Source organism: Panulirus ornatus, chromosome 68 (genome assembly GCF_036320965.1).
Source record: "Panulirus ornatus isolate Po-2019 chromosome 68, ASM3632096v1, whole genome shotgun sequence".
Classification (NCBI taxonomy): Eukaryota; Metazoa; Arthropoda; class Malacostraca; order Decapoda; family Palinuridae; genus Panulirus; species Panulirus ornatus.
Window position 1 is genome coordinate 5,730,166 of NC_092291.1, and position 23,844 is coordinate 5,754,009.

Below are 23,844 nucleotides of genomic sequence, written 5' to 3' on the forward strand. Positions count from 1 at the left end.
GACGGAATTATCTGCTTGCACTTCTACCCTCCATCTCTGCTGCGCTGTCGGGTCTGTCCAATCCTCTTGCCTCGCTTGACGTCTCCAGTTTTGCTTTTCTTCTTTTTTTTTGTTTTTATCTATCACGTCTAATGAATACCCCACTGACTTTAACCTTGTTTTTAAGATTTTCTGCTTGTCTAAATACCTCATGGATGGATGACTAAGCGACACATAACCATAATTGATCATTCCTTTCTGTCTTAATTATTACCAACAAATCTTTTCTCTTTCTTTATTCACCGACATTGGCAATTCAATAGCTTCCAGTAACATTGCAGTGGGTATTTCTTTTTTCCCCTTTCTGCCTTATCAGGAGTATGATCTTCCAAGATTAACATTATTATCAATGATATACGTCCATCCACTTACTTTCTAATTCTAGTGCCACATAATGTTTATCTAAATCCTTTATTGTTGCACTGTCAACCTCTGTGTCTCAAATCTTCTATAAAAGCTCTCTTTTCCTACGAGTACTGATACCGTATGCTCTGCCTTCTTCAATCAAGAAATAAGCTCCCTAGATTATTCTGACAGTGCATATTATTCTTTCTACAATTTCATTACATTCCCGGTCTATCTCTGTTAGCCTTGCCCTAGGTCAAATATCCACTATATCGTGTGTGTGTGTGTGTGTGTGTGTGTGTGTGTGTGTGTGTGTGTGTGTGTGTGTGTGTGTGCATGTAAAGAATATACGTTTCTGGCTTATAACAATATAAGCAACACTTTAACAGGAAATGTCTTACTCGTATCGGCAGAAATGTGGTCTGGTATTGGACTCAGGCTCGGGTTTCTTTGTAACAGAGGGGCCTTCCGCTTCCTCACTGTATTGACGCTCCGGATAACAGGAAGAAGAAGAAGAAGAAGAAGAAGAAGAAGAAGAAGAAGAAGAAGAAGAAGAAGAGAGAGAGAGAGAGAGAGAGAGAGAGAGAGAGAGAGAGAGAGAGAGAGAGAGAGAGAGAGAGAGAGAGAGAGAGAGAGAGAGAGAGAGAGAGAGAGAGAGAGAGAGAGAGAGAGAGAGAGAGAGAGAGAGAGAGAGAGAGAGAGAGAGAGTACTTTCAACTAGAAACTATATCCAAGTTCACGAAAAAGAATAACTGACTGGTTGCTTCGGAACAAAGAAAGAACCAACCCACACCAAACCATAGACTCATCCGACTGTCTCCAAACAATTGCCATTCAGTGACAATTGACTTGCCGGAAATTCATGTAGCCATACAGAAAACCAAAAACTCAGCCTTCGGAAAAAGTCAATAGATAAGAAGAAAATTAGCTTATTACCCCCAAAAGGACTCCAGTATCATTTCAACATTTACAGCGTTATGCTAAGCACAGGATACTTTCCCAAGGTTCAAAGACGCCAGAGCAACAGCGATACCAAAATCAGCGATGCCAGAAATAGACCCAAATAACTACCATTCCATGTCTTTCTTACAAGTCCAGAGAAAACGTTTTGAAAGAATTATGAAACTATGGTTAAGATGGCACCATGAATACAATAACCTCTGTTATAGCCCTACTCAATACGGCTTCCGGAGTGGTAGAAAAAAATAGCTAATCTTCAAAGTGCTATATAGAGATAAATTGTAGAGTTTATAACATAAGCAAAGCTTTTGACAAAGTGTGGAGCATCGACCTCCACCATGCAGTACTACAATTAGTCACGTCTAAGGTCACATGAAGGATACTTACTGTGTACCTTTCTGACAACAAATATCATCAACACTGCAACGTTTCCTATCCTTTCTATCACGCGGGATACCCCTGGTCAGACACAATAGACTGCATACTCGCTCCTCTCTCCAAAACTCTTGCATTTACCTCCCTAACCACCCCATCCATAGACAAATTAAACAACCATGGGGACATCACACACCCCTGCTGCAAACCGACATTCACTGGGAACCAATCACTCTCCTCTCTTCCTACTCGTAAACATGCCTTACATCCTTGGTAAAAACTTTTCATTGCTTCTGCCAACTTACCTCCCATACCATATATTCTTAAAACTTTCCACAGAGCATCTCTATTAACCCTATCGCATGCCTTCTCCAAACCCATAAATGCTACATACAAATCCATCTGTTCTTCTAAGTATTTCTTACACATTCTTCAAAGCAAACACCTGATCCAGACATCCTCTACCACTTCTGAAACCACACTGCTCTTCCCCAATCTGATGTTCTGTACATGCCTTCACTCTCTCAATCAATACCCTCCTATATAATTTCCCAGGAATACTCAACAAACTTATGCCTCTGTAGTTTGAACACTCATCTTTATCACCTTTCCTTTACACAATGGCACTATGCATACATTCCGCAAATCCTCAAGCACTTCACTATGCTCCATATATACACTGAATATCCTTACCAACCAATCAACAACACAGTCACCCCCTTTTTGATAAATTCCACTGCAATACCATCCAAACCGGATTCCATCTTCCGCAGAGCTTTCACTACCTCTTCTCTGTTTACCAAGCCATTCTCCCTGACCCTTTCGCTTCGCAAACTACCCTGACCAAAACACCCTATATCTGCCACTCTGTCATCAAACACATCCAACAAACCTTCAAAATACTCACTCCATCTCCTCACTTCATCACTACCTGTCATTACCTCCCCACTTGCCCTCTTCACCGATGTTCCCATTTGTTATCTGGTCTTACGCACGTTATTTACCTCCTTCCAAAACATCTTTTTATATTCCCTAAAGTTTAATGATACTCTCTCACTCTGCTCTCATTTGCCCTCTTTTTCAACCCTTGCGCCTTCCTCTCGACCTCCTGCCGCTTTCTTTTATACGTCTCCCAGTCATTTGCACTCCTTTCTCGTAAGTATCGTCCAAACGCCGCTCTCTTCTCTTTTACTGACAACTTAACTTCTTTAAATCACTCAATCACTTCTAATCTGTCCTGCTCCCACCTTTTTCATGCCACATGCAACTTTTGCACAGGCCATCACTGCTTCCCTAAATACATTCCATTCCTCACCCTCTCCCATCACATCATTTGCTTTCACCTTCAGCCATTCTGCACTCAATCTCTCTTGGTATTTCCTCGCACAAGTCTCCTTTCAAAGCTCACTTACTCCCACCACTCTCTTCACCCCGACATTTTTTCTTTTTTTTTTTGAAAACCTCTACAAATTTTCACCTTCGCCTCCACAAGATAGTGATCGGACAGCTCCCCAGCTGTCCCTCTTTAACACGCCTATCTATCAATACGTAATCTAATAATGCCCGTTGACCATCTCTCTAACTGACATACGAATACTTACGTAATTCTCTCTTTAAAAAAGATAATTCCAATCAACAGTCTTTTTCAGCCCACAACTCCACAAGCTCTTCACCATTTCTTTTCATAACACTGAATACCCCCATGCACATCAATTATACACTTAACCGTCGCATTACTTACCTTCGAATTTAAAGCACCTATCACCAAAACTGCTGACACGATCACTCAACTGCTCCCAAAACACTTGCCTCTCATGATCTTTCTTCTCATGTCCAGGTGCATAAGCACCAATAACCACCCATCTCTCGGCATCCACTTTCAAGTTTACCAACATCAATCTAGAATTTACTTTCTTACACTTTATCATCCACTCCCACAACGTAAGCTTCAGGAGCATTGCTACTCCTTCCCTAGCTGGTCCTCTCACCAATCCCTGACTTTACTCCCAAGACATTTCCAAATTATTCTTCCCCTTTACCATAGAGCTTTGTTTCACTCAGAGTCAGAACATCCAGTTTCTTTCCTCAAACATACCACCTATCTCTCCTTTCTTCTCTTCTTGGTTACATCCACACACATTCAGACACCCCAGCCTGAGCCTTCGAGGAGGGTGAGCACTACCCGCTTGACTTCTTCTTCTGTTTCCTGGTTTGGCAGGAAATACTGGTGAGACAGGAAGCACTGGTGGGGTAGGCGGCAAAAGCAGGACAGGAATGTAATGGCATGGCAGTAAGTGCTGGTAGGGCTGTAGGGACTGATGGGGAAGGAAGTACTGGTAGGGCAGGAAACACTGGTGGGCCAGGAAGCGCTGATGGAGAGGAGGTACTGGTAGGGTAGGATGTACTGATCGGGAGGAAGTATTGGTGGGTCAGGAAATACTGGTAGGGCAGGAAGTACTGGTAGGTCCGGAAGTACTAGTGGGGAGGAAGGACTGGTTGGCCAGGAAGTACCGGTGGGTCAGGATGTCCTGAGAGGGCAGGAAGTACTGGTAGGGCAGGAAGTACTGGTGGGGCATAAGGTACTTGTAGGGCAGCAAGTACTGGCCGAGCAGGAAGGACTAGTAGGGTAGGAAGTACTGGAAGAGCAGGAGGTACTGGGAGGGCAGAAAGTACTGGCAGGGCAGGAAATACTGGTAGAGGACGAAGTGCTGGTAGAGCAGGAGGTACTGGTAGGGGAGGAAGTACTGTTGGGGCAGGAAGTACTGGTGGGGCAGGAAGTACTGGTAGGGCAGGAAGTACTCGTAGGGCAACAAGTACTGGTAGGGCAGGAAGGACTGGTAGGGCAGGAAGTACTGGGAGGGCAGGAAGTACTGGTAAGGCAGGAAGTACTGGTGGGGAGGAAGTATTGGTATGGCAAGAAGTACTGGCAGGGCAAGAAGTACTTCTGGAGGAGGAAGTACTGGTACAGCAGGTAGCATTGGTAGAGCAGGAAGTACTGGTAGAGCAGGAAGTACTAGTAGAGCAGGAAGTACTAGTAGAGCAGGAAGTACTGGTAGGGCAGGAAGTACTGCTAGGGTAGGAAGTACTAGTAGAGCAGGAAGTACTGGTGGGGCAGGAAGTACTAGTAGGGCAGGAAGTATTGGTAGGGCAGGAAGGACTGGTAGGGCAGGAAGTAAGTGTAGGTCAGGAAGTACTGGTAGAGCAGGAAGTGCTTGTGGGGCAGGAAGTACTAGTAGAGGAGGAAGTGCTTGTGAGGCAGGAAGTACTGGTAGGGCAGGAAGGACTGGTAGAACAGGAAGTGCTTGCGGGCCAGGAAGTACTGGTAGGGCAGGAAGTACTGGTAGAGCAGGAAGTGCTTGTGGGGCAGGAAGTACTGGTAGAGCGGGAAGTGCTTGTGGGGCAGGAAGTACTGGTAGAGGAGGAAGTGCTTGTGGGGCAGGAAGTACTGGTAGGGCAAGAAGTACTGGTAGAGGAGGAAGTGCTTGTGGGGCAGGAGGTACTGGTAGAGCAGGAAGTGCTTGTGGGGCAGGAAGTACTGGTAAAGCAGGAAGTGCTTGTGGGGCAGGAAGTACTGGTAGAGCAGGAAGTGCTTGTGGGGCAGGAAGTACTGGTAGGGCAGGAAGGACTGGTAGAGCAGGAAGTGCTCGTGGGCCAGGAAGTATTGGTAAAGCAGGAAGTGCTTGTGGGGCAGGAAGTGCTTGTGGGGCAGGAAGTACTGGTAATGCAGGAAGTGCTTGTGGGGCAGGAAGTACTGTTAGGGCAAGAAGGACTTTGGGAGGGCAGGAAGTACTGGTAGAAGAGGAAGTACTGGTAGGGCAGGAAGTACTGGTAAAGCAGGAAGTACTGGTAGAGCAGGAAGTACTGATGGGGCAGGAAGCACTGGTAGGGCAGGAAGTACTGGTAGATTAGGAAGTATTGGTAGGGCAGGAAGTACTGGTAGAGCAGAAAGTGCCTGTGAGATAGGAAGTACTGGTAGAGGAGGAAGCACTGGTGGAGGAGGAAGTACTGGTAGTGGAGAAAGTACTGGTAGGGCAGGAAGTACTGGTAGAGCAGGAAGTACTGGTAGGGTAGGAAGTACTGTTAGAGCAGGAAGTGCTTGTGAGGCAGGATGAACTGGTAGGACAGGAAGTACTAGTAAGGCAGGAAGTACTGGTAGAGCAGGAAGTGCTTGTGGGGCCGGAAGTACTGTTAGGGCAGGAAGTGCTGGTGGGGCAGGAAGTGCTGGTGGGGCAGGAAGTACTGGTGGGGCAGGAAGTACTAAGCCATTATAGGTGTACATGCCGAGGTGTTTTTAGCGTTAGTATTAGCTTAGGCAGGTAGGTTGTGATGGCTGCTGGACTTGTTACTGTAGCTCAGTTGTAGGACCGGCTTCGCTGAGCTCCTAATTGGCTGATGAGAGGAGTATAGCATGCAGCTTCACCCTCGCGATTGGTTACGTTATAGCCGTGATGCGTAGCAAACCTTCTGTTAAGTGGTTAAGAGGTTTAGGTGGTGTGGCCAGTGGGAAGATACTGCTCGGTGATTGGCTGTGAGGGGACGGTGGGCGGGACCAGGGCAGGATGACCCCCGAGTGTCTTGACGCCGGGAAGATGTCACCACTCGGCGCCCGGCCCTCTCCGCGGTCATACATGCTGCCTTCGCCTCACAAGTAAGTACCCGCTTTCACTCTTGCAACCATTTATATTGTGTTCTTTGTATTCATCAAGTGTCCTGACAAAAAAAGTATAGAATAAGTAAATGGTGAAATGATGTGTGTAGCAAAAGTGCGTATCTTCCGTAATACAACTCAAGCAGCACAAACTCCTGAAATTCTTAGTATAATGTGACTAGTGCTGTTCCTGTCTCTCACTGTTAGAACATATTGCTAGAGTAGTTCGTCCCGCCTTGTCCAGCTGTAGGACGAGGAGCAACGGTGTTGGCTGGGAGACAAATATCATTGATCAACACGTCCATACTCATTCTTAGTGTTAACCAAACGTTCATTTTTGGATGGAATCCTGCAAACATTTATCATAGAGGCTGAAAAGCGTTTATGGAGTGGGTTAATAAACGTTCCGTTGCGAGGTTTAGCAAACAAAATTTTATTCATTTTTAGAAAGCGAATATTTTTTCTTTCTTTCATTAACAGGACGTATAGACCCTTTTACCTAGAAGGGAAACTGTATTTTCCAAGGAGGGGATCAATCTCTATCTGACGACAAATAGATATGAAATATTTCTGAGCGCACAAACTTTGTGTGTGGGGACGATAAAGTTTGTGAGAAGAATCAGTGCCTTGCGTGGGACAAAGATGTTTGATGATATTCCCTGAGCAAACGTTCATCCCTCATCGCTACCTCATACTTTTCAGTGATAAAGTTTTCGATATCAAGGCAAACATTGGTGTGTGAGAAGATTTCTGTTGGGCTGAATATTATAGCAAAATTTAGTTCCCATTTGTAGATCAATAATGTGGTATAGCAAACGTTTGTTATCAGCTTGTTATGGTGCCAGTAAAGGTGGTACGATTGGGTTGTTGTGTTATCCACTAGGTGTAAGTATTGTACTCTTGGAGTTAGTTCCAAATGCTTAGTAATTATCCTGCTGTAACTATAATACTTTTGGTTTTGGTAGTATGCCTCTTTTCTCACCTTATGCTCGTGGTTTATCATGCTTTTAGTTTTGGTTGTATATCTCTAAACTTGTCTTATGTTCCGAGTTAGATTTGGTAATATTTTTCCAACAGTGTCTTGTGCTCCTGGTGTATCGTGCTTTTAGTCTTAACAGTGCATCTCTAATATTGTCTTTTGCTCCAGATTTATCACTGTCATAGTTTTGGTAGGAACTCTTTATATTACTTTATTGGTCCCTGTAAGAAGGGGGAACCTTCCATCATTCTGAAGGGCGGCACAGTAATACCTGTAGGAAGGTTAGAACCTTCTACCATTCTGGAGGGCGGGACAGAGGTATTTGTAGGAGAGGCGACCCTTGCATTATTCTGAAGGGTCTGTTATTGAAGTTGGGAGCATTGGTATGCCTCTGACTGTCGTAATGGTCATGTTATGCTCTACATGTTGGTGTTACGCTTCCGGTGGTACTTTCATGATCTTGGTTGTGATATTATGCCCCAGTCGATGATGCTATGCTTTAGGTGACAGCGTAAGCTCCAGTTGGTGATAGTTTGCCCATATGGTCTGGAATTTGGTTCTGGTCGTATTCATATACTCCTGATAGATAAAGCTCCTGTTAATCTTTTTTTTTTTTTTACTCCCAATGTACGTTTTATTTTCCTGGTGGTTCTCTTCTACACTGATGATTCCATTAGGTTCATGATGAATGATGACAGTTTAGTTTTAGTATGATGATCTTCCCGAGGCAAGTGAAACCTTCAGAGATGAATTATTCAAGAGAAATATTAACCAATAGCACAGCAGGTGGGTCATATTGGCCACCATGTTGACCCAGAGCCGTGCAAGCTGTGTTAAACTGGCCACCATATTGACCCAGAGTCGGGCAGGTGGGTCATAATGGCTACTATGTTAACCTAAAGCCATGTAGGTGTATCATGCTGGACTCCATGTTGACCCAGAGCCATGCATGTGGGTCATACTGACTATAATGTTGACCAGGAGCCGTGTAAGTGGGTCATACTGGCCTCCATTTTGACTTAGGTCTGTGCAAATGGGTCATACTGCCACCATGTTGACCCTGAGCCGTGCAGGTGGGTCATAATGGCCTTCATGTTGACGTATACCCACGCAGGTAGGCCATATTGCCACCATGTTGACCCTGAGCCGGCCATATGGGTCATATTGGCCTCCACGTTGGCCTATAGCTATGCATGTGGGTCATACTACACCCCATGTTGACCTATAGCCGTGTAGGTGGGTCATACTGACACCGTGTTTGCCCGAAGTCGTGCATATTGGTCATACTGGCTTCCATGTTGGCCCATAGCCGTGTATATTGGTCATACTGGCCACACTGTAGACCTATAGCCATGTAGGTGGGTCATACTGGCCGCCGTGTTGACCTATAGCCGTGTAGGTGGGTCATATTGGCGGCCGTATTGACCTATATCCGTGCAGGTGGGTCATTTTGGCCGCAGTGTTGACCTTCATCCGTGTAGGTGGGTCATATTGGCCGCCGTGTTGACCTACATCCGTGTAGGTGGGTCATACTGACCGCCGTAACGACCTATACCCGTGCAAGTGGGTCATACTGGCCGCCGTGTTGATCTATAGCCGTGCATGTGGGTCATACTGGCCGCCGTGTTGACCGATAGCCGTGTAGGTGGGTCATACTGGCCGCCGTATTGACCTATAGCCGTGCAGGTGGGTCATACTGGCCGCCGTGTTGACCGATAGCCGTGTAGGTGGGTAATACTGGCCGCCGTGTTGATCTATAGCCGTGCAGGTGGGTCATACTGGCCGCCGTGTTGACCGATAGCCGTGTAGGTGGGTCATACTGGCTGCCGTATTGACCTATAGCCGTGCAGGTGGGTCATACTGGCCGCCGTGTTGACCTACATCCGTGTAGGTGGGTCATACTGGCCGCCGTGTTGACCTATAGCCGTGCAAGTGGGTCATACTGGCCGCCGTGTTGATCTATAGCCATGCAGGTGGGTCAAACTGGCCGCCGTGTTGACCTACATCCGTGTAGGTGGGTCATACTGGCCGCCGTGTTGATCTATAGCCGTGCAAGTGGGTCATACTGGCCGCCGTGTTGACCGATAGCCGTGTAGGTGGGTCATACTGGCCGCCGTATTGACCTATAGCCATGCAGGTGGGTCATACTGGCCACCGTGTGACCTACATCCGTGTAGGTGGGTCATACTGACCGCCGTGTTGACCGATAGCCGTGTAGGTGGGTCATACTGACCGCCGTGTTGACCTATAGCCGTGCAAGTGGGTCATACTGGCCGCCGTGTTGACCTATAGCCATGCAGGTGGGTCATACTTTCCACCGTGTGACCTATAGCCGTGCAGGTGGGTCATACTGGCCGCCGTGTTGACCTATAGCCGTGTAGGTGGGTCATACTGGCCGCCGTATTGACCTATAGCCGTGCAGGTGGGTCATACTGGCCGCCGTGTTGACCTATAGCCGTGTAGGTGGGTCATACTGGCCGCCGTGTTGACCTATAGCCGTGCAGGCGGGTCATACTGGCCGCCGTATTGACCTATAGCCGTGTAGGTGGGTCATACTGGCCGCCGTATTGACCTATAGCCGTGCAGGTGGGTCATACTGGCCGCCGTGTTGACCTATAGCCGTGTAGGTGGGTCATACTGGCCGCCGTATTGACCTATAGCCGTGCAGGTGATTATACTGGCCGCCGTGTTGACCTATATCCGTGCAGGGAGGACGGGGCCTATAATAAAAGTATAACATAAATGTGATATCCACTTTATGAGTTTCTTTGCAAAGCACAAAGTCTAATGAAGTCCAAAAATATCAGTTGAATAACATACAGTATATCATAAAAGTCCAACATAAAATCAATAGCACAATAAAGAAGAAAAATTGATAACGAGTAACATTCCTACCTTATCTAAAATAACAGAGGCATTAGTAAAGGTTCGTACGCACAAAGAAATCTGCAATTTGACTATCAGTAAATGTGTTATGGTTAGCTTTATTTACATACACTCCACTTGAGGAAACCATCAGTGTCTATGTTAACAACCTGCCTCCTCTTCAGCGGTACAACGTAGTTCATGGGTTAACTTCAGCTTCAGTGTAAAGAATTATCATCTTATGATTGTGTCTTTTTGTTCAATAGCTACACATTTAAGCAAACGAATGTGGTAATGATGTGATCTTGACTAAGTCCAACATTAGCTGATGCATTTTACGTCACCATGTAGTTAGGTGGCTGGAAGTGTCCATCACATCTCAAACCTTTGTTTCATAGGCGATATGTAGACGATACGTAGACGATACATTTTCTTAAGTCTGCGTTCGATATTTCTTTATCTTTAGGTTATTTGAACTTCCAATATAACAACGTTAAATTTACCTTAGAAATGGAAAAATTATAACCTCTCCTTTCTGATGTTAAGTAAATGTGGAAAATCCTTCACATCATCATTATATATGAAATCAATTGACTTCATTTATCAACTCTGCATGCATCTTGATGGTGCTAACCTTAGCCACTCGAGCATTTCATATTTGTTTGATTAGCTTTATTTCCACACAGGGGTAGAATCACTGATATTTGTATTTCTCTTTCTTTTTACATATGAACAGTTTCCCCGTAGGTTTGATTAATATGTATATTGGTAAAACACTAAAAAGATTGTCTTTCAGGGAAACCTTCAATCGTACCTAGAGACGTAATATATGTTCCAACCCTGTTCACTGGGAAAGAGGGTTATACACTCCGTAAAAAAAATGACTATCTTATTACATGAGTTATCTCCACATGTTAATATTAGAGTAGTTCTTAAAACAAGAAATATAATCCAATGATCTTTTAAGTTCAAGGATGTTGTTTGTGCGGGTTGCAGTTGTCAGCATATGTGCAACAGCTCCCTGTAATGCTTTGTACATTGAGAACATGAAGCCACACCTTAGGACTCTCATTTATGTACACGTTGGGCGATCACTTCGAACGAACTGGCTAATTGCAAACTGCCCTTCTTATCAATAGGGAATCACGCTAACGACAGTGCTATCCAATGTGGACAGCATGCTTCTCTGTTCTAGCCAGTAGCGCATCCAAGAGCGATCTGGTAATATGGTGTCCCTCCTGTCTGTCCTACAGGAACAAGCCCACCATAAGTAAAGGTGAGAGGCATTGACAGAATCTTTGTGTTTTGATATTTTTGAGAAATATAGACTAGACGTGTCTAGTTGGTTTAAATGCGTTTTGATGCTAGGATATGAAATATGTAGGATTTCAATATATACCAAGAAATATTGCCTCTGTATATATATTAGTCAAGGTTTAAAGTATTTTTGGTGACGTAGGATTTTTAATCGTTATACATTTTGCCTTCATTTGTCTTTCTCTATTATCCATTTAAAGTTGGGCTTTTATGAAGTATGCTATTCAAGTACCATTTTCATATTTCATTATCCTTAATGCTTTGCACAAAAATTCATTATGTATATATTTCATGGATCTCCCTGGTATATATGTGTTTACACACACACACACACACACACACACACACACACATATATATATATATATATATATATATATATATATATATATATATATATATATATATATATATATATATATATTTATATTAATTTATTTTGCTTTGTCGCTGTCTCCCGCATTTGCGAGGTAGCGCAAGGAAACAGAAGAAAGAAATGGCCCAACCCACCCCCATACACATGTATATACACACACGTCCACACATGCAAACATACACACCCATACATCTCAATGTACACATATATATACACACACAGACACATACATATATACCCATGCACACAATTCACACTGCCTGCCTTTATTCATTCCCATCGCCACCTCGCCACACATGGAATACCATCCCCCTCCCCCCTCCTGTGTGCGAGGTAGCGCTAGGAAAAGATAACAAAAGGCCCCATTTGTTCACACTCAGTCTCCAGCTGTCATGCAATAATGCCCGAAACCACAGCTCCCTTTCCACATCCAGGCCCCACACAACTTTCAATGGTTTACCCCAGACGCTTCACATGCCCTGATTCAATCCACTGACAGCACGTCAACCCCGGTATACCACATCGATCCAATTCACTCTATTCCTTGCCCGCCTTTCACCCTCCTGCATGTTCAGGCCCCGATCACTCAAAATCTTTTTCACTCCATCTTTCCACCTCCAATTTGGTCTCCCACTTCTCCTCGTTCCCTCCACCTCCGACACATATATCCTCTTGGTCAATCTTTCCTCACTCATTCTCTCCATGTGCCCAAACCATTTCAAAACACCCTCTTCTGCTCTCTCAACCACGCTCTTTTTATGTCCACACATCTCTCTTACCTTCACATTACTTACTCGATCAAACCACCTCACACCACACATATATATCATACTTTGTCGCTGTCACCCGCATTAGCGAGGTAGCGCAAGGAAACAGGCGAAAGAATGGCCCAACCCACCCACATACACACGTATATACATACACCCCCACACACGGACATATACATACCTATTCAACGTATACATACATATACATAAACAGACATATACATATATACAAACGTACATATTCTTACTTGCTGCCTTCATCCAATTCGTCGCCACCCCGCCACACATGAAATAGCACCCCCCCCCCCCACTCCCCGCGCGAGGTAGCACCCTCTTCTGCTCTCTCAACCACACTCTTTTTATTACCACACATTTCTCTTACCCTTTCATTACTTATTCGATCAAACCAACTCACATTACATATTGTCCTCAAACATCTCATTTCCAACACATCCACCCTCCTCCGCATAACCCTATCTATGGCCCACGCCTTGCAACCATATAACATTGATGGAACCACTATTCCTTCAAACATATCCATTTTTGCTCTCTGAGATAACGTTTTGGCCTTCCACACACTCTTCAACGCTCTCAGAACCTTCGCCCCCTTCCTCACCCTGTGACTCACTTCCGCCTCCATGGTTCCATCCATATATATATATATATATATATATATATATATATATATATATAGTTAAGAGTAAATGTGAATAAGAGCAAGGTTATTAGGTACAGTAGGGTTGAGGGTCAAGTCAATTGGGAGGTGAGTTTGAATGGAGAAAAACTGGAGGAAGTGAAGTGTTTTAGATATCTGGGAGTGGATTTGGCAGCGGATGGAAACATGGAAGCGGAAGTGGATCATAGGGTGGGGGAGGGGGCGAAAATTTTGGGAGCCTTGAAGAATGTGTGGAAGTCGAGAACATTATCTCGGAAAGCAAAAATGGGTATGTTTGAAGGAATAGTGGTTCCAACAATGTTGTATGGTTGCGAGGCGTGGACTATGGATAGAGTTGTGCGCAGGAGGATGGATGTGCTGGAAATGAGATGTTTGAGGACAATGTGTGGTGTGAGGTGGTTTGATCGAGTAAGTAACGTAAGGGTAAGAGAGATGTGTGGAAATAAAAAGAGCGTGGTTGAGAGAGCAGAAGAGGGTGTTTTGAAATGGTTTGGTCACATGGAGAGAATGAGTGAGGAAAGATTGACCAAGAGGATATATGTGTCGGAGGTGGAGGGAACGAGAAGAGGGAGACCAAATTGGAGGTGGAAAGATGGAGTGAAAAAGATTTTGTGTGATCGGGGCCTGAACATGCAGGAGGGTGAAAGGAGGGCAAGGAATAGAGTGAATTGGAGCGATGTGGTATACCGGGGTTGACGTGCTGTCGGTGGATTGAATCAAGGCATGTAAAGCGTCTGGGGTAAACCATGGAAAGCTGTGTAGGTATGTATATTTGCGTGTTTTATTTCCCTGTGGTTTGTAAAGACTTGTAGGTGTTGATGGTTGTGTTGGGGTGACGATTGTGGTTGGTGGTGATGGTTGTGTTGATGGTGATACTTGTGATGGGTTATCAGGTGATGGTTGTGTTAGGGGTACATAGTTGTGTTAGGTACGTGGGAAAGACAGACAACGGGGGTGGGGTGGGGGGCTGTTAGCAATGTCTAAGTTTTCTAGGTTTGATATGTTGTAATGGCTGCTGGATGTTGATGGTTATAATGAGTGGTGTTGGTTGTGATGGGTGCTGATGGTTGTGGCGGGTTGTAATGAATAGTTGTACTGGGTGGTGATGGTTGTCGTGGGTGATGACGTTTTGCTGAGGTTGTGTTAGGTAGTGATGGTTATAGTTCGTTGTGATGCTTCTAGTGGGTGGTGACGGTTGTATTAAGTGAGGACATTTTTGGTGGGTGGTGTTGATTGTGATGGTTTTGGCAGGTGATGGTTTCTATTGTAAGTGGGGATGGTTGTGATAGGTTCTGATGGTTGTTGTGGATGATGATGGTTGTGGTAAGTGTTAGTAGTTGTTATTGGTGGTTGTGGTGGGTGGGGATGTTTAGGGTTGGTGGTGAGGCTTATGGTAGGTGCTTGTGGCTGTGGTGTGTGGGGATGATTGTAGTAGGTACTGGTGGTTGTATTCGGCGGGGATGGTTGTGGTGAATAGTGGTGGTTGTGGTAGGTAAGGATGGTTTTAGTGGGTAATGATGGTTCAGTGCTCGTGGTTATGGTGTTTGGGAATGATCATGGTAGGCACTGATAGTTTTGGTAGGTGGGTGTCATTATAGTGGCTAGGGTTGGTTGTGGAAGGTGCTGGCAGTTATGGTGGGAAAAGATGGTTGTGGTAGGTGCTGATGATTGTGGTGAGTTGGAATGAGTGGGGTTGTTTGTGATTGTCGTGGTAAGTGTTAGTGGCCGTGGTTGGTAGGATGGTTGTAGTAGGTTCTGGTTATTGTGGTGGGTAGGGATGATTGTGGTTGATGCTAGTGGTAGCGATACATGGGGATGGTTGTGATAGGCGTTATGGTTTTGATAGGTGCTGGTGGTTGTGGAGGGTGATGATGGGTGTGATAGGTGTTGGTGGTTGTGATGGGTGGAGATGATTGCGGTGAGTTATTTTGGTTGTGGTAAGTATTGGTGGTTGTGATGGGTGACAATATTTGTATTGGGTAGTGATGGTTGCGTTAGGCTCTGATAACTGTAGTCTTTGAAAATGGTTCTGATAGATGTTAGTAGTTGTGGTAGGTGTTGGTAGTTGTATTGGGTGTGGATGGTTGTAATAGCTGTTAGTGACTGTGGTGGGTGGGGCTGGATGTGGTGGTTGGTGATGGTTGTGGTAGGTGCTGTACGTTGTGTTGAGTGGGGAAGATTGTGGTTGGTGGTGATATGGGTTGTGGTGATGGTTGTGGTAGCTAAGAATTTTTAGGTAGTTGGAGATATTTGTAATGATTGATGATTGTGTTGGGTGGTTAATGGTTCTGGTGGGTGGTGACGGTTGTGATAGGTACTGGTGATTGTGGTGGATGGAGATGGTTGTCGTGGGTGGTGATAGTTGTGATAGGTACGAGCGGTGGTAGTGGGTGAGGATGGTTATGGTAGGTGGTGATGATAGTGGAGTGTGTTAATGGTTGTGGTGGCGGTTGTAATGAGCAATATTATCTATGTGAGTGTGTGGGGATGGTTATGGTTGGTTATGGCAACTGTGGTGGGTGGTATTTTGTTCTTTGTATTAGTTGTGGTGAGTGATGGTGGTGGTTGGTGTTGATTGTAATGGATGAGGGATGAGTCAGTAATGATGGTGATAGGGGTGGTATTTGGTTGTGATGGAAGGGTTGATGAATGAGGTATGATAGTAACAGATGGGTAGTGTTGGTTGTAATGGGTGGGGGTAATGAGTTAGGTATGATAGCTGTAGGTGGGTGGAGCTAGTTGTGGTGTCTGGGGGTGTTTGGTCAGGCATGCTGGATGGGTGATGAGTCAGGTACGATGGTGATTTATGTTAGTTGTAATGCGTGGGGTATGATCGTGATGGGTGGATGATGTTGGTTGTAATTGGTTGGTTAATGAGTATCTTATGATGGTCATGGGTAAGATGATGAATTATGTATAGATAAAAGAGAACGCTGAGTAGGCGGTGAAATGGCAATGAGTAGGGGAGAGAGGGATGGAGGGAGGGAGCGTCGCCAGCGGTGATAGTGTGATAGTCACGCCTCACCACCCTGACAATGGTGGATCATTACTCCCTTTAGTAGCTGTAGAGCCTCCCTGCTGTCTCTCTCTCTCTCTCTCACTGTCCTCCATGACGCCTCCTTCGCACTGTCCTCCCTGCTACCTTCCTCACACTCGTGCCTGCTGCCTCCCTCACACTGTTCTTCGGCAGCCTCTCGCACACTTTCCCCTATTGCTTCTCTCACATTGTTTTGTCTGTTGTCATAGTAATACTGTCCTCCCCGCTGCCTCCCTCACACTCACATTCATGATGTGTACTTCATATTGCTGCTTCTTCCCCTCATCTTCATTTCTAATGCGACATCGTTCCTCCCCAGTCTGATGCTCTGTGCACGCCAACCATCCTAAGATATTGATCGCCATTCTTTCTTATACAACTTACCACAGTCTCATCAATCTTAATCTCTGCAATGCGAACGTTTACTTTTGTCATTTTGTACCATAAGAATACTGTGCCAGTCTTCTATAACCTCATCCTATCATACATAAGTTGTAAATCCTGATTAACCAGTCATTAACTGTTAGACCTTTCTTTAGAAATTCCACTACAGTTCCACCCACTCCAGCTGCCTTGCCACACTTCATGATACGCAAGGCATTCACCACCTTGTCTGTTTTCACCACACCATTCTTAATGAAGCTTTCCCTCCATGTACTTTTACGTTTCAAATGCCCCATATCTACCCCATTATCAACTAACACACTCAACCGTCTTTCAAAATAATAACTCCATCTCCTTTTCACCTCTACTTTGCCCATTGTCAGCTCTTCATTTGTTTACCTAGCTGATGCTACCATTTGTTATTTTGTTCTCCTCACATTGTTCACCTACATCCAAATCATTTGCGTATCAAGAGGTTTGTTGATTCTCTCTCACTCCATCCCTCATTTGCTCTTTTTTCAGCTCTTGCACCTTCCTCTTGACCTTCTGCTTCTTTTGTACCTCTGGCAATCACTCTCACTCCTCTGTAGATAACTCTCATACGCCTCTCTTTTCTTAACCCACCACTCACTATCCTTTCTTAAATGGCCAGATCCCAGTGTCAGCATGCTACACACTTCCCTCTCACATTCAAACACTGCTTCCTGAATACCTTTTATTCTTCACACACTTCCCTAGTTTTGTTTACTCTCACCTTTTGCCATACTTCGTACGGTCTCTCCTGGTATCTTCTCTCACAAACCTTTTTTACAAGTTCACTCGCCAACCTCTTCTCACCCATATCCCTCATCTTTTCCTAAAGTTTCTACAAAGTCTCATTCATTTCCAACAAGAAATAATCAGACATTCTACCAGCTACCCTTCTCAGGGCATCCACGAGTCTCTCCACAGCGGTATACCGCTTACTATATAAACTAATGATGCCCACTTACCATTAATCCCACCTTTTCTTATGTATGTCCCTTTCTTTTCAAATCAGGTATTCCCAACACTAATGCTTTTTCATCACACAACTCCGCACACTGTTCAACATTTCCGTTCACCCCGGATGCCCCATGCCTCCTTGATCATAACTCATTTGACACATCACTTACTCATGTACTCAAATCAATCATTCTTATTACTCGATATCTTAAATCATAATTGCTAATACATTCACTCAGCTCCTCCCAAACACCCGCTTCATTTTCTTGCTCATTTTGCTACTTAGTACTTAAGCACTAAAAATCACTCGCCTCTCATAATCTACTGTCATTTTCCCTCATATCAGTGTGGTGCTCTCTTCCGATCACTCTCACAAATTTCCACAACTCCTTGAGCAGACTTGCCACTCCCTCCTTTGCTCTTACTCTCACACTAACCCCAGATTTTACCCCGAAACTTTCCCAAACTGTTCTCTCCCCTTCCTCTTTGAATTAATTTTAGTTAGCGTCAAAACATCCACGTTTCTTTTCCTAAAACATACCACGAACCTCCCCCTTCTACGCTTCTTAACTACACTAACGCTCATTCAGACTCCCCTACCTGATCCTTCGAGGAAGACAAACACATTATACAGAAAAAAATAGAATTATACACTGTTATGCAGAACGCATCACAACGTATGTATGGCACTGCAACATACAGTATATGTCTGGGAGTGTAACATATAGAATATGTATGACAGTACAACATACAACGTATGTCTGGGAGTGCATTATGCAGTGTGTGTATCGGAGTGCAACATATAGTGTATGCATCAGAGTGCAGCATACAGTGTAGATATGGGAGTGTATCATACAGTGTAGATATGGGAGTGTATCATACAGTGTGGATATGGGAGTGTATCATACAATGAATGCATGGAAGTTCATCACAGTATATGTATAGGAGTGCAACATACAGTGTATGTATGGGAGTGCAACAGAAGTATATGTATGGAAGTGCAACATACAGGTTTGTATGGGATTGCACCATATAGTGTATGTACGAGAATGCATCGTACAATGTACAGGGTATAGCATCATACAGTAGATGTACATGAATGCAACATACAGTGTGTGAACGTGAATGCAACATACAGTGTATTTACGTGAATGCAACATACAGTGTGTATACGTGAATGCAACATAGTGTATGTATGACAGCAGACGAGACGGCACATCCATCAGCGTCCTGTACAGGCTCAAATGGAAGAGCAGTGTCGAGTCTCTCGTGCTATTCTTACCCAGATCCTGAGAGTTGGGATGATGATGGATGGATTCATATGAGGCAGATGTCTCTTACAGACACGACGACTGCCTCTCAACACAATGGTAGTCTCTCAGCGCAACCAAGTGAATGTTTCAATACAACTGTCACCATTATGAATCCAGACTACCATGGTTTCTAATCATAAAGATAATCTGAATATACAGATAGTCTTTGTGCACTACCTATATCGCAATAGTGGGCTATCTTTTACTACAGATATTATCTCTCACCACAGATATTGCCTTATCCCAGATATTATCTCTTACCCAAATTATCGTCTGTCACCTCAGATATTGTCTTTTACCACAGATATCTCTGAACCAAAATATCATCTTTAACCCCAGATATCATATTTTTCACCACAGATACTATCTCTCACCCCAGATATCATTTTTCGCCATAGATACCGTCTCTCACCATAGATAATGTTTCTAATCACAGATATTATTTTTTCACCACAGATACTCTCTATCACCCTAGATGTTATTTTTCATCACAGATACTATCTCTCACAGCAGATATTCTCACTAACCCCAGATATTATTTTCCACCACGAATACTATCTCACGACAGATATTGTTTCTAGAACCTCAACTGTCTCTCAGCATAACCTTGATCTGTCAACAAAACGACTATTTATGCATATAAAAAAAAGAGAAGAGTGTTTCGCATTATGAATGTGTAGATTGGGGTCGGTTGAGAATGGAAAAAGGAGCGGTTGAGCGAGGAAAGGATGTGGAGGCTAATAAGTGGGGTGGGGGTGGGCATGATAAATCAATTATAACATTATCATCAGGTAAGTAGAGGTAGAGGGTTGGGGGGCAGCACAGTCACTCTAGTCTGTCCAATGTTACTTGCATGATGTTGTCGTGGGAGTGTATGTGTGGGGAGCTAATATCGACGTGAGAGTCTGTGTTGTGTTGGGGAACTGATTCCAAGGTAGGAGTCTGAGTTATAATTACTTCCCTTCAATTACTTATTTGTACATGGAGGGAGTTGTATACACTTGGGGCCACATCTCTTGAGCATTTTCTTCAATCATACATTTCCTTAAGCTTCCGTACTCTGTTCGGGTTCATTATCTCGTATTTCAGTCTATTCCATTGATTCATTATTCTTATACTATAAAAGTATTTCTTTTCAACCTTTTTACAGAATTCTTCTTTATTTTCATATTAAGGCCTCTCTTTGTTCTATTCCTGCATCTTTCAAAGAACAATTCATTTTCTACGTTATAGAACTGGTTTATGAACTAAAGGATGTGATCAGATCACCCTTCACTCTTCTCTCTACCATGTTTGGTGAATGTAAGGCCCCTAACTTTTTCCTGTGACTCATCTTACTCAATTCCCTTACCGTCTTTGATATCCTCCTCTGACCATCTTTCACTGATTCTTTGTGCTTCTTTACGTGCGATGTTTAATCCTGAGAAATATATAATGATTTTGGCCTAATGTAGTAAGTCAACAGCTTACTGATAACAAAGACACGCTAGTTATCAAACAGAATTAATGAGAAATAAAACAAAAAACAAAAAACCAGTATCCTTATCATGAATAACCAGCTTCTCTAAAAACAATTCACACTACAAGTCTGACGTAGTTTATGAATTCAAATGTCAACAAAGAGAATGTGTGTTCCTTACTAATATGATCTACGTAAGTGGGAGGCACAACATGCATATTGTCCAGAAAACTTACCCTACACCTGCAAAAAGGCTCCATCCAACTGTATTTCACCAAGAAGCAGACTACCCTCACACGAGAGACAATTGTTAAATCCACAAGGATGCTACGCCGTGAAGAAGCCGCAAGACGCCTACACATCGCTGAAGCACTGATTATAATCAAGGAACAACAAGCTGAAATCAACGACCAGAACACTGGCCAAGACCGGATACTACAACGACGCGCTCCATCATCGCCTTACAACCAATGAGCACGCAGCAGTACACGCACGTCCGCTCAAAGGTATTCCCAGCCTCGTCTGCCTACCTGCAATCATTCTCGCCTGTTCCACTGACCCCTTCACTCGCTCCTGAGGATATTTTGATGGATTCAGATCGAAGCATCGAGACAGCCCTTAGATTAGAAGTATCTTACGCAACCTCCCGGACCGTATGAAAAAGGTATTAGACAGCTTGAAATATTCACAAGGAATCCAATGAAAAAAAGGCATTAGATCAATTTAATAGAATATGTTTAAAAGAGCTGTTACTCACACACACACACACACACACACACACACACACACACACACACACACACACACACACATTGGTATTGCAATGGACTTTATTAAAAAGGGGGGTGACTGTGTTGTTGATTGGTTGGTAAGGATACCCAGTGTATGTATGATTCATGGTGAGGTGCCTGAGGATTGGCGGAATGCATGCATAGTGCCATTGTATAAAGGCAAAGGGGATAAAGGTGAGTGTTCAGATTACAGAGGCATAAGTTTGTTGAGTATTCCTGGGAAATTATATGGGAGGATATTGATTGAGAGGGTGAAGGCATGTACAGAGCATCAGATTGGGGAAATACAGTGTGGTTTCAGAAGTGGTAGAAGATGTGTGGATCAGGTGTTTGCTTTGAAGAATGTATGTGAGAAATACTTAGAAGAACAGATGGATTTGTATTTAGCATTTATGGATCTGGAGAAGCCATATGATAGAGTGAATAGAGATGCTTTGTGGAAGGTATTAAGAGTATATGGTGGGGAGGGTAAGTTGTTGGAAGCAGTGAAAAGTTTTTACCAAGGATGTAAGACATGTGTATGAGTAGGAAGAAAGGAAAGTGAATAGTTCCCAGTGAATGTCGGTTTGCAGCAGGGGTGCGTGATGTCTCCATGGTTGTTTGATTTGTTTATGGATGGGGTTGTTAGGGAGGTAAATGCAAGTGTTTTGGAGAGGGGCAGGTATGCAGTCTGATGTGGATGAGAGGGTTTGGGAAGTGAGTCAGATGTTGTTCACTGATGATACATTGCTGGTGGCTGATTTGGGTGAGAAACTGCAGAAGTTGGTGACTGTGTTTGGTAAAGTGTGTGAAAGAAGAAAGTTGAGAGTAAAAGTGAATAAATGCGAAGGTTTTAGGTTCAGTAGGGGTGAGGGACAAGTTAATTGAAAGGTAAGTTTGAATGGAGAAAACCTGGAGAAAATGAAGTGTTTTAGATATATGGAAGTGGACGTAGCAGCGGATGGAACCATGGAAGCGGAAGTGAGTCACAGGGTTGGGGAAGGAGCGAAGGTTCTGGGAGCGTTGAAGAATGTGTGGAAGGCCAGAACGTTATCTTGGAGAGCAAAAATGGGTATGTTTGAAGGAATAGTGGTTCCAACAATGTTATATGGTTGCGAGACATGGGCTATAGATAGGGTTGTGCGGAGGAGGGTGGATGTGTTGGAAGTGAAATGTTTGAGGACAATATGTGGTGTGGGGTGGTTTGATCGAGTAAGTAATGAGGGGGGTAAGAGAGATGTGTGGTAATAAAAAGAGCGTGGTTGAGAGAGCAAAAGAGGGTGTGTTGAAAAGGTTTGGACACATGGAGAGAATGCGTTAGGAAAGATTGACAAAGAGGATATATGTGTCAGAGGTGGAGGGTAGAAGGAGAAGCGGGAGACCAAATTGGAGGTGGAAGGATGGAGTGAAAACGATTTTGAGCGATCGAGGCCTGAACATACAGGAGGGTGAAAGGCGTGCAAGGAATAGAGTGAATTGGAACGATGTGGTATACCGGGGTAGACATACTATCAATGGATTGAACCTGGGCATGTGAAGTGTCTAGGGTAAACCATGGAAAGGTTTGTGGGGATTGGATGTGGAAAGGAAGCTGTGGTTTTGGTGCATTACACATGACAGCTAGAGATAGTGTGAACGAATGTGGCCTTTGTTTTTGTCTGTTCGTGGCGCTGCCTTCCTGGAGGGGGGGGGGGATGTTATTCCGTGTGTTTCGGGGTAGCGACGGAAATGGATGAAGGCAGCAAGTATGGATATGTACATGTGTTTATATGTATATGTCTGTGTATGTATATGTATGTATACGTTGAAATGTATATGTATGGATATGTGCGTGTGTGGGCGTTTAGTATATACATGTGTATGTGGGTAGGTTAGGCCATTCCTCGTCTGTTTCCTTGAGCTACCTCGCTATCGCGGGAGACTGCGGCTAAGTATGATATATATATATATATATATATATATATATATATATATATATATATATATATATATATATATATATATATATATATGTATATATATATATATATATATATATATATATATATATATATATATATATATATATATATATATATATATATACATATATATATACATTTTTTTTTTTTTTTTTTTTTGCTTTGTCGCTGTCTCTCGCGTTTGCGAGGTAGCGCAAGGAAACAGACGAAAGAAATGGCCCAACCCACCCCCATACACATGTATATACATACGTCCACACACGCAACAATACATACCTACACAGCTTTCCATGGTTTACCCTAGACGCTTCACATGCCCTGATTCAATCCACTGACAGCACGTCAACCCCGGTATACCACATCGATCCAATTCACTCTATTCCTCGCCCTCCTTTCACCCTCCTGCCCCGATCACACAAAATCTTTTTCACTCCATCTTTCCACCTCCAATTTGGTCTCCCACTTCTCCTCGCTCCCTCCACCTCCGACACACACATCCTCTTGGTCAATCCTTCCTCACTCACTCTCTCCATGTGCCCAAACCATTTCAAAACACCCTCCTCCGCTCCCTCAACCACGCTCTTTTTAT

The 23,844-nt window shown here is 43.9% G+C and overlaps 1 protein-coding gene across 1 annotated transcript in view; it reads left to right on the top strand.

Moving 5' to 3' along the window:
• The first annotated feature begins 6,236 nt into the window (after positions 1–6,236).
• Positions 6,237–23,844, top strand: part of SerT (Serotonin transporter) — a 159,877-nt gene continuing 142,269 nt past the window's right edge. The window contains exon 1 of the mRNA XM_071659891.1: positions 6,237–6,367. The gene's annotated coding sequence lies outside the window, so the exon portion shown is untranslated. The remainder of the gene's footprint in view (positions 6,368–23,844) is intronic.